The following is a 14,651-nucleotide window of genomic DNA, read 5'->3' as shown; positions in this document are numbered from 1 at the left end:
AGATGTGAGAAAAACAAACCAAAGAAGCCTTCAGTTTCAGAGCTAAAGTCAGCCATGAGGGATTCTGATGCATCTGCAGAAATGTGTCTTCTGCTGTCAATTCAGAGGCCCTGTGATAAATGTATAGAACAGAAGTCAACTGAACTCAGCAAATATTTGTTGAATATCTACCATGCCTGAAAGAACACTGTGTGTTAAGGACACTGTGCTGGGCAAGACAAACACAGCCCCTGCCTATCTGGACCTTACCACCTAGAAAAGAGGAGAGTTATTAAACATCTATGTATAAGTTCACTGAACACTATATTTAAAACGTGGATGTTTAGTGATCTACAGAAACAAATAGAGGAATATAATCTGGTCTCAGAGATCAGGAAATCCACCTCTGAGAAAGTGGTATTTATACAACTTTTAAAGGTTAGTAATAGTTACCCAGAAGAAAAGGGAGATTTCTACACAGAGGAAAAGTTTGTACCAAGAACGCTAAGAAAGCATGGCAAATTCAAAAACTGACAAAGGAACATATCTCAAAATGAAGTGCAGAGGCAGGAGAAGTCAAATCACAAAAGGTCTTATAAATTATGCTAAGGATTTGGAATGTTTCAGGAAGTATTTATCTGGAAAATATTTTTAAGACACCTCTAGGGGGCAGCGGGAGAACAGACTGGGGTTACAGAAACGTGGGGAGATCAGTTATAAGGTGGTGGCTTGATCTACGGCGGTGGACATCGAGATGGAGAGAAGCAGACAGATATAAGAAGTATTCAGGAAGCAAATCTACAGGCCATATTCACTGATTGCATACAGGAGTTTAGAGAAAAGAAAAAGAATGATGTCCAGACATTGGGCTTGAGCCACTGGGCAGGGAATAGGGAGAGGTTTGCTGGTGCAAAGAAAGGAAGGATATATCAATACGTCAGAGAAGCAGCTTTTAGCTGAGAACATAAACTCATAGTCCAGTCAGGAGACAGAAACCACACCAGATATTTGAACAGAAATTTAATGTAAAGAATAGCTAACTGGGTATGAAATAGGTAACTGAAAAAGCAAAGGAAAACAATAATTTATCACCGAGGAAGCAATTAAAGGAAGCAGCTACCAGTCCTTAGGGCTGCAGAATCCAAGAGAAGAAGTTGCAATTGCTAAAACTTAGAAATTTGGAGCAGGGACCTGGCTGGGCCAAAACTCAGATCTCCTACTAGGAGGTGCTGTTTAGCTGGTGCAAGTATCTCCAAGCTTGGAGGTGGGGTCGTGAAGGGCTGAGACTTAGACTTCTGAGGAGGGGGCACTAAGTCACTGGTGCTGATGGGGAGTGAAGGAAGGCAGTTTTAATGGGGGTAATCTGGCAACTTTTGGAAAAACTAGATTCTACTGCTACTACAGAAAAGAATGTATGTTTCCGGAGCAAAGAAGCTTTGCTGAATATATAGATGCTCACAGGAACCCCAAGCAGAGAGGAAGTCCGCAGCAAATAAACAAGCAGCAGCAAGTCCTTCTTTTAGCCTTTGAGTTTAGTGTCCCTCCATCGCCCCCTACTGACAGAGACGAGGAGCTGGCAAAACAGAAATGGTGTTGGCAGAGTTCCAGCTCCAGCATCAAAGAGCTAATTATAGAAGGGTGGGTTTGGAGTTAAGAGACAACAGGCTAATAACTGGCACAAAAGTGCATTGAACTTAGGGTGTTGGCAAGATATCCAAGGTGAAATACAGGAGTTTGGAGTTCTGAATAGAAGATTGATTAGAGGAAAAGATTTCTAAGTCATTGGCAAATTGGTGGTAAATGAAATCATTTGAGTGGGTGACATGGTAGAGAAAGAGCATATAATAAGAAGAGAGCCTTGAGGAGCACATTTCAAATTTAGGAGGAGAACTCTACAAAGGAAACTAAGAAGGAATGGCAGGACGAACTGGAGCTAGAGGTAAACCAAATCCAATGCTCGTGAGAGTCAAGTAATATAAATTTTTCAGCTGACTATAGAAATAATTGCTTAGCAGAGGGGGTAGCAAACTACAGCTCACAGGTCAAAACAACAACCACTTATATTTGTAAATACAGTTTATGGCACACAGGCCATGCCATTCACTTAAGTATCATCTATGTCACCTTGGCCAAGTTGAGTCATTGCCATAAAGACCATATAGCTCACAGAGTCTAAAATATTTACTATCTGACCCTACACAAAACAAGTTTGCTGTACCCTTGTTTACAGCATTATCCCTCCCAGAAATATTTGCATTTGTACAGTAAATATTTATATTTACAAATCCAAGAGGTAATAGAATAGTCCAATTATGAAATTCCAGGGACTAGCCAAAAAGGTGGAACAGTGATTGACACTTGTCTATACCTGTCTGCATCTTGTAGATAACCACCAGTTTCACCTCACCCTAAGCTAGTGTTCTAATGCCCACATTCATAGGAGCACAACTTGTGGCTTCACACCTTGCCTTTATTGCAGTTATCTATTGCTGTGTTAAAAACCATCCCAAACATAGTGGTTTAGCAAAACAAAATTGTCTCTCATAGGTCTATGTGTTGACTAGACCCAGCTAGGTGGTTCTTGCTCGTGTCTTCCATGCAATTCACTCATTCATTCATTTTTTGGCTGCGTTGGGTCTTCATTGCTTCACATGGACTTTCTCTAGTTGCTGCGAGCAAGGACTACTCTTCGTTGCAGTGCACAGGCTTCTCATCGTGGTGGCTTCTCTTGTTGCAGAGCACAAGCTCTAGGCATGTGGGCTTCAGTAGTTGTAGCACACAGGCTCAGTAGTTGTGGCGCATGGACTTAGTTGCCCCATGGCATGTGGGATCTTCCCGGACCAGGGATCGAATCTGTGTCTCCTGCAACGGTGGCAGATTCTTAATCACTGTGCCACCAGGGAAGTCCCTCTCATGCAATTCAATCAGATGGCTTCTATGCCTGGGGCTGGAGTCACCTGAAGGCTAAAATATACTGGACTCCAAGATGGCTCACTCATGTGGTTGACAGTTAATACTAGTCAGCAGAGACACTGACTAGAGTGCCTAAATGTGGCCTCCCCATGTGAAGAAGGCTTTAAACAGTGGAACAGCTGATTTCCAACAGGAAGTATCTCAAGAGAAAGAAAGTAGAAACCATCAGTCCTCTAAAAGGCTAGGCCCAGAACTGGCATAGCAACTGCCACCATATTCCATCAGTCAAAGCAGGCTCAGGGCAGCCCAGAATCACAGGATTGGAAAAATAGATTCCACTTCTCCAAGGAGGAGTGATATGTGCGTTTGTGGAGAGAATGAAATGATAGCATCCGTCTTGGAGATAAGCTTTAGCAGTAGAGCTGTGGATCAGGAACCTGGACTGGAAAACATACCTGAAAGCAAGTAGGAGTCAGGAGTGTGGTCAAGTCAAGGCCTATGAGATTGGAACACGTCAGGGTGACTCCACCCAACCACTGGGTATCTAGAAAGACTCACTGATGAGGAGCCAATCTTTCCAAATTAAAAGCCCGGGTAATGATCCTAGCTTTCTAAACGAAAGCTCCCGAGAGGTCTTTAGGAAGATGTGAATGGGAAGGAACAGGGTGCCAAATTTTTCCCAAGGGCTTTTAATTTGGTTAATATGACTCTACAAAGCCTGATAGTATCACTTTCAGATGATTCCAGTAGCAAGTTAGTAATTTCCTTTTACTGCCACAGAGTTAATTTGCGTGTGCAGGAAAAAAAAATAATTAAAAAAAAAAAGCTAATTGTACAAGCTACTCTGTGTTCTGAGCCCACTAGAAGTTGATATCAGCATCACCACCTCTGAGATCTGTTATCTGTAATAGAAACAGCTGTCGTACCTAATGAAAACACTTGAAATTTTCATCTGAAGCAGCAGAATTATAGCAGCACCTCCTAGTTCCATGGGGTTAAAGGGTCTGTCAGAATCCCCATTACCTAACACAATTTTTAGGGCTCCACTTTGTTATAGGTCTATAAAAAGACTACCAAGATGAAGTCTGATTTATGAGTGCTGACCTCCTGTCTATATTTTGTTATCTTTGAGATTTCTCTAAGAACCCAGAAAGAGAAAGAATGAGACAATTGTGGGTTTTTTTCCTAATTCATCAGAACTAAAATACTGTGTATTCTTTATAGAGTTTTAGGAAAGTGGCTCTTGTTTTGATTTGGCTTTACAGAGTATTTCCTTTCCAGTAATTAACTCCAGAAAGATATATGTATGTTGCTTTAGCTGTGCAAATATAAAAATAAGCAGACTATGTCAAAAAAGTGTAAATTTTCTTGTGCTGGAAAGTCCCATCCCACAACAGGATTCTTTAAATAAGAGTATCACACTTTGCTTAGTTTTAGTCTATAATAAAGATACCTGAGAAAACACACCCTTTTGACTATCCCACAGGTCCTGTTATCACACTGCTCATTCCTGTTCATTCAGTGTCTGGGGCAGACACTGTTCTAGACACTGGAGATACAGCCATGAAAAAGCAGTGCCCTCATGATGTCTGCATTCTGCTAGAGAAAAGTAGGCAATAAACTACCTAAAGAAATGTGGAATATAAGTAATAAATGCCATGGCTGGAGGAAGCAGGAAAGGAAAATGGAAAGTACCAGATGATTGCAACTACAATAGAATAGTCAGGGCAGGATTCACCAACGTGATGACTGAACAGATATCTGAAAGAAATGCAAACCATGCAAATATACAAAGTATTCCAAGTAAAGGAAACAGCAGATGCGAAACCCTGAGATTGGAGCATGTCTGTCCTGTACAAGGATCTGCAAGGAGCACAAGGTGCCTGGAGTAGAATGACAAGAGTAATACGAGATGCAGTGAGAGAGGAGAGGATATAATGCTTTGTCAAACAGAAGAACGAAAAACACTCTAGCTGCTGAGTTGAAAACAGATTGCAGGCGGCAAGGGTAGAGTCAGCGAGACTAGTTAGGAGGTTACTGCAATGATACAGGGGAGGAATAATGGTGGCTTGAACCTTGAACCCAGATAGTGACCATGGATATGAGAAGTGGTCCAATTTGATCTTCTGTCCATAAGAAGAACAAAGGCTTATTTACAGGGAGGCTTGTACAGTAAAAAGCACCCTGAACTAGTGATTCAGAGACCTGGGTCTATCACCGATTAGCTCGGAAGCCACATCCTTTCTCTGGACCTCAGTTTTCTCACCTGTAAAATAAAGATATTGAACTGAAGATTCAAAATCCCCCCTCAGCTCTGAATAAACGGGTCTTTTGAAAGCCAGACCCTCAAAATGAAAGGAGTTAATGTTTACTGAGCTCTTATTATGGGCCAACACTGTCCTATTCACTTTACACAACCAACTCACTAACCCTCACATAAGGTAAAAGGTATAATTTATTAAACAGAGAAGCTTAGCAGTTTTCCTAAAGTCACACAGCCAGTAAGTGGTGGAACCAGGACTTGATCTGGCCTTAGAGCCTAATCTCTTTCTTGATAGAAGTCCAAGCTTTGTGCAACCTGAAAAAGCCTAACTGACCAGCCTTGTTTTCTGTATGGCTGAGCATTGAGGTGTGAGGCCAAATGGGGAATTACAGTGACCTCCAATCAAAACGGAAGCTGGCCATAAACTACCCCAGTTTGTCTATCTTCAATTCTCAAAATAAAGTTCTTTCAATCTGAGCCAAAGAAGTCACAGGAATTTTCGGTTTAGTCTACATTTGTAATCCAGCCATAAAGAATCCTCCTCCTGTGTTCCTTTGTTTGCCATCTATAACCAGAAAGAATACAGAGCCTCAATCTACAAATTCTTCACCGTGAATTCAGCTCCCACTCGTGGGACCTTGGGCAAGTCACCACCTACTGAGAAACAGTGTGTTCATACCCTTACCACCTTCAGAGTCTATTATTTTGTACTACTTAGCATTGAATCCTAAGGCTCTTTGAAGCATTATGAACTAGCCCTGAAGAGAAATAGAAAAAAGGAATCTTTAGAAAAAGCAGTCTTTAAAAAAAAAAAAAGTACCAACTGTTAAGTTGGAACATTCTTATTTCATCTCACCAGAGACTCAGTTTAGAGACACATTTAAGCAACACTGTCTACAACTTAGGAGACAAAGTTAATGGCTCTTCGTTTACATTTCATCTAAATTTCGCACTGCAAAGATCAGAATTTAATCTGGTATGACATAAAATATTGTCTTATTCTGCTCTGCCTCTAGATCTCTGACTTAAGACTAAATAAAGAGAAAAAAAACTTTGTTATTTTAAAAGTAATGAGAGAAATACTTCAGCATCTAATCATGATCCTATAAATTTTCATGAGAAGAAATGCTACCTTAAAAAATTTCTTCAAATATTAAAATATAACACAGTACATCATAATCTTTAATGAGTCCAATGAATGGAGTTAAGGTGGATATCTTTAAAACATCCACTATTTAGCTTTGGGGGTTCCTTTTTATCTCGAAATCCTAAGTTATAAATCATACTCATCGTCATACAGAAATGACTAATTTAGTCTTTTAAGATAAAAATGGTATAGAATTGCACGTCACTTAGCGACTCTGTTCTGTGCAAGGCTGTTGACATAGGCAGAGCAAGAAGGGAAGAGTACAAATTCGGGAGATGGGCTGGGGCAGTTGGTTGAAGAGGGAGAACAAATTGGAACATTCTATTTACTTTCCACATCAGCATTCAAACCTGAGTCCTTCCAGGAACTGTGCAGAGAGAGCTTGCACATGTGGTGCTATCATTCATTGGCCGGTCATCTGGGCTAATATGTGGTTGGGGCCTGCAGTTGAGTCTCTCTGACAGTACTTCTGTCTTTTCAAAGAATCAGCAACCGTACCGCTCATTTGCAAAGCAGTTTTTCCAGCAATCAGGCTTTTCCTGTGTGTCTTGTTCTTTAAGGAGTCTCCACAGATTTATTGTGATTTGATTGTGAATCTTCTCAGCTTATGGTTATGGGCTTCCTTATTAGCATATCTCCGAATTCCTTTACGGTGTGTGCTCGGAGCCCTGCTAAGCACTTCCGTCCGTGGCGTAATGCAGCTTGTGCACAGAAACTGAAGTGCTCTTGTTGCTGACCATGCCAAGGGGAAGGCGGTAGGGAAGCAAGACCCAAGGGGCTAAAGAGGCCAGGTGCCTGGGATAAATCACTGAGGTTCCTGGGACAAATGAGTCTGTGCCAGTACGTTGCTAAGCTGGCAGTTGTGGTGGAGGAGCTGCCGCCAAAGCCCTGGCAGAACCTCCTGGTTATGGTCAGAGGCTGAGCCCCGAGGCTGTCAGACCTGGAGGGAGGACCCCATTCTCAAAGGTACAGCAAAGCCACGTCCAGCCTGGCAAGTGCAGAAAGCCGAAAACCTTGGTTCTGGTCACTTCCCCTGGCCACTGTGCAACACTCCAAACAGACAGTGGATTTCAATCACCATTTAAACCAAACAACACCTTTCTCCTCTGACTTGAAGTATGTGGTTAATTTGTTAAACATTTTAACAGCTGCATTTCCTAATCACTCACTTTCCACTGTATTTGGCTTTTTTTCCAAAACGAGGAGTACCTCTTTTTTGTACTTTGTTGGCTGAAAGTATTCTAAAACTTTGATGGTTTGGCAGGAAATTTCTGAAGCAGAAACATTTCTGTGCAGGAGTCGCATCTAGCATGGCCCTCATCTAGGAAGCATGAATCCAGGAGCTGTGTCTTTTTAACCAGAAGCTATCAAGGGACAGACAAAACTAATCAGCCATTTATTAGGTGCTCACATACTTAATAAAATACTGTGGTATCCAACAAATTATCAAACTATGTTAGTCTGAAGTTTGCTTTTGAATAACTATCACAATGGAAACAAGCTATAGAAAAAATTTATTTCCGGCAAATAATTAAGTTAATAATGTGATAAAAAGTTAATAAGGAGATGAGAAATATCAGTGATGACTATTGATGTCTTAGTATATGCCAAGCACTTCAAGAAGTTACTGCATTTAATGATTGCAACAATCCTATGCGAGATATGTTATTATCTCTCCTTGGAAAGATGAAGAAAAGAGTTTCATAGAATTAACAAGGAAACAAGCCTACGTTTGTAGGGACAGTGTTTGGTTTTGAATCTGGTTTGTTTGGGTCAAAGGCTCTGTTCCTAGTCATTAGCTAGAACACTTATGGTAAACCAAATGCAGCTACTAAAAGTCAGTGGCACGAAGAACACTGCCTGACCCAAGTTCAGAATTGTAAGGCAACCAACGAGACAACCTTTGAGTCTGCTTTTCAGCAGTGAGTGGGATAAAGCATTGCAGGCATCTGTCCTTCTCTAGATCACAGCTCATAGACCCAGCTGGCGACTTATCCAGACTGCTTTGCAGCAGCTGCCTGACCAAATCCGTGGCACCCACCATCCCCTGGATCATACAACTCTCACTGTCCTCCTTCACCATCGCCCCCTTTATGGACATACCTGTTTAGGTTGCTTTGATAGCTTGCCATTTCCCTTCTTCCTGCAACATCAGCACCCCAAGAAAACAGCTTGGAAGTCTCATTATTCCTGTAGTGTATTTACTGTTACTCTAAGGGTCACTTTCCAGTGAATTACCTAAATAATCACATTGAAATGCACCAGAATCTCAATGAAAACATAATTTCAGAAGCACATACCATTGTAACCCCTCCACACCTTACCTCACAGCACAGAGGCCTTGTGGCCAGTACTGGACAGCAGCTCACTGTTTACTTCTCCACTTCCAGGACCCCCTCCCTGCCTGTCCCACTAGTGAGCTAATAATATAGGGATGTAACTAAAACAGAAATTGGAAACGCTCATATTACTCCAAACCTATTAGTGTTTTTATCTCTGGAAAAGCTTTTTAAAAATGCATCTTTCAGAAATTCAGTGAAATATTCTGGGGCAAGGGAGGGGAGCATTTATCTCAATTTCATATTGAACTGAAGAGTGAGTTCGTTGTTCATTCTAAAAGTTATTCTCTTTAAATTACCTAAGTATCTCCTTTGCTTGGAAGCCCAGCATTTTACTGCATGTATTTTATACATTGAGCTTTACAATCCTTTATAATTCTAGAGAATAACAAAATATCAGCTTATACCACTTGGTAGCTAAATGAACCATAGGACATCTTCCATTCTGTATTGGAAGTGGGATTAATACAGAGTTCAGAACAATTGACTTGTCGCTCATTCAGTCATTTATAGAGTACTCATTATACCTTTCATCTAAAGGAAGGAATGGGTCATTTATCATTCTGATTATGAGTTTCTTAAAATGGTGCATGTGGAGGAGGGAACAAGACTAATCAAAAACATACACGAATGCCATAAACATCAACATACCCAAATCTCTCAGCATCATCAAAGCTGGATGTGTAAAATGTATGTGTACTCTGCTAAAATAGCTTTCTGCTGGAGAAGAGATTCTGGAGAAGAACATGAGTTTGCTGATGAAAAGATGCATATGAACCTACATTAGAGATCCTAACCCAGAGGTATGATAAAGTTAGGCTTCTTTCTTACTGAACTGAAAGGAATTCAAGAAGCTTTTAACTTTCTAATACCTGAGAGGAGACCCCCTTCAGCTTCAGTGATTCACTGCATCACCCTGATGAAAATTTCTAGGAGCAACTAGGAAAATGGATTCAAGAAATAAAAGTACATCTCCCTGAGGAACAGAGATCATAAATCATTTTTTAAAAGCCATGATAGAGGGTTTCCACTTCCAGGAATATGGAGGAGATATGCTTTTCCCTGTTCCTCACATTAAGTATAAACTTGGACATTATATATAAAACAAATATAAGACTCTGAAAGGTGGAATGAAAAGGGAAATGACATAGAGACATGGGGACTGTGTTCACTGGATTTTCCTTTTCTTTCTTTTTTTTTTTTTTTTGCCTCATACATTCCACACTTGTCGATGACGAAACCTGGTAACTCAGAAACACTAACATGTGCAGACAAAAAAAGCCCCAACAAAATCCCACTCCCTCCAGCCAAAGGACAAGGAAAAAGACAACCTAGTAAGACAAAAAACTATTGGGCAATAATCATTCTACTCCAGCCAGAACCCACAGAAAAAAATGGTAGGCCAGCCCCATCCATGTCAGCAAAGCCCAAGTGAGGAGTTAGATTTCTACCCTCACTGGGCTATAATAAGGTGTCTCAACCTTCCCATCCTAAAAGGGTGGTGTCAAAGAAACCAAATAGGGAGCCTGGATGTTCATTCCCACTGGGTGTGGTGTCAGAGGAAGCCTAGTAGATGGTCAGGATTTTCACCATCCACCAACGATCATGCACCTCCCTCATTGATGTGATGTCAGTGGAGACCACATGGGGAGCAGTGATGAGGTACTGCTAGAGAGGTATCAATGGAAACTCAGTGAGGAACTTGAATGCTCAACCCAACCCAGAAGTAATGAGGAACCCCTCCTTCAAGTGTCAATGGAGGCTGAGTGTAGAACCTAAAATTCTATTCCCACTTGGCACTAATGCAGCAGTGTCCCTCCCATCTCTTGCCATAGCAGTGTCAGAAAAATCCAGCTAATGCAGAAGGCTTAAATAAGATCCAGATTCTCATAACATTGATACACCAAATGTCCAGATTTCAATCAAAGGTCAGGCATCATACCAAGAAACAGGAAGATGTCAAACTGAATGATTAAAGACAATCAATTGATGCTAACACAAAGATGTTACAGCTATTATAATTATCTGACAAAGATTTTTAAATCAGCCATCATAAAAATGTTCTAATGAGCAATTAGAAACATCTTAAATAAATTTTAATATATGACATCAAACTATACTACAAAGCTACAGTACTCAAAATGGTATGGTACTGGCACAAAAATAGATACAAAGATCAATGGAACAGAATAGAGAGCCCAGAAATAAACCCACACATTTATGGCCAATCAACCTATAACAAAGGAGGCAAGAATCTACAATGGAGAAAAGACAGTCTTTTCAATAAGTGGTGCTGGAAAAACTGGACAGCTACATGTGAAAGAATGAAATTAGAAAGAACACAAATAGCAAATTGTTGGTGAGGTTGTGGAGAAAAGGGAACCCTTGTACACTTTTGGTGGAAATGTAAATTGGTGCAACCACTATGGAAAACAGTATGGAGTTTCCTCAAAAATCTAAAAGTAGAACTACCATATGATCCAGAACTACCATATGACTATACCACTTCTGGGTATAGATCCAAAAAAAACAAAATCACTCATTTGAAAAGATACATGCATCCCAATGTTCATAGCAGCATTATTTATAATAGCCAAGATATGGAAGCAACCTAAGTGCCCATCACAGATGAATGGACAAGAAAGATATGGTATATATGTGTGTGTGATATACACACACACACAATGGAATACCACTCAGCCATAAAACAAGGATGAAATTTTGCCATTTGCAATAACGTGGATGGACCTAGAGACTATTATGCTTAGTGAAATGTCAGAGAAAGACAAATACTGTTATCATTTATATGTGGAATCTAAAAAGAAAAACGAATATAACAAAAAAGAAACAAACTCAGATATAGAAAACATACTAGAGGAAGGGGGGGCAAGATAGAGGTAGGGGATTGAGGTACAAACTACTATGTATAAAATAAATAAACTACAAGGATATATTGTACAGCAAAGGGAATATAGCTAACATTTTATGCTATAAATGAAGTACAATCTATAAAAATTTTGAATCACTATATTGTACATTTGAGACTAATACAATACTGTAAATCAACTATACATCAATAAAAAAAAATAGAGAATCTCAGCAAAGAAATAGAAAACTTAAGAAGAACCAAATAGAAATTTCAGAACTGCAAAATGCAATAATTAAAAAAAAAAAAAACTCAATGGAGGGGCTCAATGGCAGAATAAAGGGGAAAGAGGAAAGAATCAATGAATTGAAGACAAGACAATACAAATTACCCCAGTTGGAACAACAGAGAAAACAGATTGGAAAAAAAACATGAAAAGATCCTCAAGAAGCTGTGAGTCTAAAACAAAAGATCTAATATTCATGTTATCAGAACCCCAGAAGTATAGGCAAAAATGGACAGAAATGAAAAAGTACCCAAACAAATAATAGCTGAAAACTTCCATAATTTGACAAAAGACAGAAAACTATGGATTCAGGAGTTTGAGTGAGTCCCAAACAGGATAAACTCAAATTCACACCAGGATGCAGCACAGTCAAACTTCTAAACATTAAAGACAGAGAAAGATCTTGAAAGCAGCAAGAAAGAAATGATTCACTAACAATAGGGGAAAAACAATTTGAGTGACAGTGGATTTTTCAGTAAAAAGTATGGGGGCCAGAAATAAGTGGCACATTTTTCAAATACTGAAAGAAAAGAATTGTCAACACAGAATGCTATATCAAACAAAAATATCTTTCAGGAATGAAGAGTAAATCAAAATATCTTTCAGGAATGAAGAGTAAATCAAGACATTCTTAGATGAAGGAAAACTAAGAGAATTTGTCATCAGCTAACTTACCCTAAAAAATGGCTGAAGAAAATTCTCTAAATAGAAAGGAAACAATAAAAGAAAGAAGCGTAAAATATCAAGATAACTGAAAGAACACAGCAAGCAAAAATATGAATAAAAAGAATAGACTTTCCTCTTCATTATGTTTGATGGTGCAAGCAAAAATAATATCATATAATATGATTCTAAATATACAGGGAGTTGTTTTTCAGTTCCACATATAAGGAGATTGGAAGTCACCACTCCATCCTAAAAACAAGTAAAAAGTTGATCAGACTGAAAAAATCAATAACTCTTCTTGGATCTATAAGACAGTGTCAACATAGGATAAACCACTGCTACCAAAAAGTGAGAGACTAAGGTGAATACAGGGAGATGTGGCTTTCTGGAGCAGAGACTCATGAGCAGAAACTGTGTGGGAACCAGTGCTGGGGTTGGGAAGCTGGAATTATAATTAACAAATTGCTGGATGTTCAGTGCAGACAATTCTAAGTATTAAAAACTCTAGGGAGACTCAGTCATAGCAGGAGTCACACAATATTATGAGATTTACCTCCAGGAGGTCAACCAGGTTCCCGTGGTAAATATCAGAGAAAAATCCCCTTGGACCTCTGGAAGGAGGAAGGGAAAAGGAACCACTCTGAAATATGCCAGAGAACTCTTTCCTTCTTAGCAAGTCTTCCCTCAGAGGAAACCAGTTAAACAGAGCCTCACCTTCTGGGGTGTTATCAGGGCCTCACTTACCCGAGGAAGGAAAATACCCAACTCCAGCCCACACTAGCCATCCAGTCCCACCTAATGGGGGAGGAAAAAACTGAGGAACACTTGTGAAGTTCACAACCCAGAGGCATGGGCTCACTAAAAGACTGAAACCCAATCATAGGACTATAGGATGCTTCCCCTCCCCTCCCAGCTGAGGACCACACTATTAAAGGTCTATCGATAGCAGTTCCTTTTACCCAGTACACCATGTCCACCTATCAAGAAAAAAATTACAAGGCATACCAAAAGGCAAAAAACATAATTTGAAGAGACAAAGCAATCATCGGAAGCAGACACGGCAGAGATGTTGTAATTTTCAGACTACAAATTTAACACAACAATGATTAATATGCTAAGAACTCAGATAAAGTAGACAGCATGCAAGAAAAGATGTGTAATAATAATAGCAACAATAAAATAATAATAGCAACAATATATTCAATTATGTACGTTTATGTATGTCTTAGGCATGTGTGTTTATAATACATATATACATATATAATGCACATATAATATACATATATGTATATATAACATAAATGTGTTTGCTTATATATAAATAAAATGAATGACAGAAATGATATAAGGGACTAGAGAAAGGAATTAGTATTACTGTATTGTTGTAAGTTACTCACATTACCTGTGTAGTGGTATAATGTCGTTTGAGAATGGACTTAGATCAGCTGTGAATGTATAGTGCAACCTCTAGGTCAACCACTAAAAAAAAGGAAAAAGTATAACTAACATGCTAAGAAACAAGAAAAAATAAATGCAGGAAGGTAAAGAGACATTAAAAAAGGCAAGATTTCTTAACTCAATAGAACTTAAAGACACCAGTAGACTGAAAATATCTACATACTCTAGAACAACTACTAAATATGCTACACGAAAAGATAGACTAAAAACACTTTATATATATTAAAATGAAATTATGAAAGATGTTCAAGTATCCATAGGAAGGTAAGGGGAAAAAAGAGAAGCAAAAACCAAAGAGAACAAAAAGAAAACAAAAAAATAAAATGACAGACTAAGTCTTAACATACCAATAATTATATTATGGTCTAAATACAAGAATTAAATGACAGAGACTGGCATAATTGATTTAAAATTATGACCCAACTGTATACTATCTACAAATTCACTTCAACTATAATGACATAGGCAGGCTAAAAGTCAAAAGATGTGAAAAGATATACCATACAAATATGAATATAAGGAAAGCAGTACTGACTATATCAATATCAAACAAAGTAGACTTCAGAGAAAAAAAAGTGACCAGAGACAGGACATTATAGAGAGAAACATTATATAATAGTAAAAGAATCAGTCCACCAAGAAGACATAGCAATCCTAAATGTGTATGCACCAAATAACAGGGATGCAAAATATATGAAACAGAAACTGATAGGACTGATAAAAGGAAAAAATAG

At 39.0% G+C, this 14,651-nt stretch overlaps 1 protein-coding gene across 1 annotated transcript in view; it reads left to right on the top strand.

Annotated features, from left to right (window-relative positions):
* SPATA16 (spermatogenesis associated 16) overlaps positions 1-14,651 on the top strand; it is a 213,308-nt gene that overhangs the window by 186,061 nt on the left and 12,596 nt on the right. The gene's annotated exons all lie outside the window — the stretch shown is intronic.

The sequence above is a fragment of the Hippopotamus amphibius genome, chromosome 6, assembly GCF_030028045.1.
Source record: "Hippopotamus amphibius kiboko isolate mHipAmp2 chromosome 6, mHipAmp2.hap2, whole genome shotgun sequence".
In the NCBI taxonomy this organism is placed as follows: Eukaryota; Metazoa; Chordata; class Mammalia; order Artiodactyla; family Hippopotamidae; genus Hippopotamus; species Hippopotamus amphibius.
Note: the sequence above shows the minus strand (reverse complement) of the source record. Positions and strands in the feature narration are given on the sequence as shown.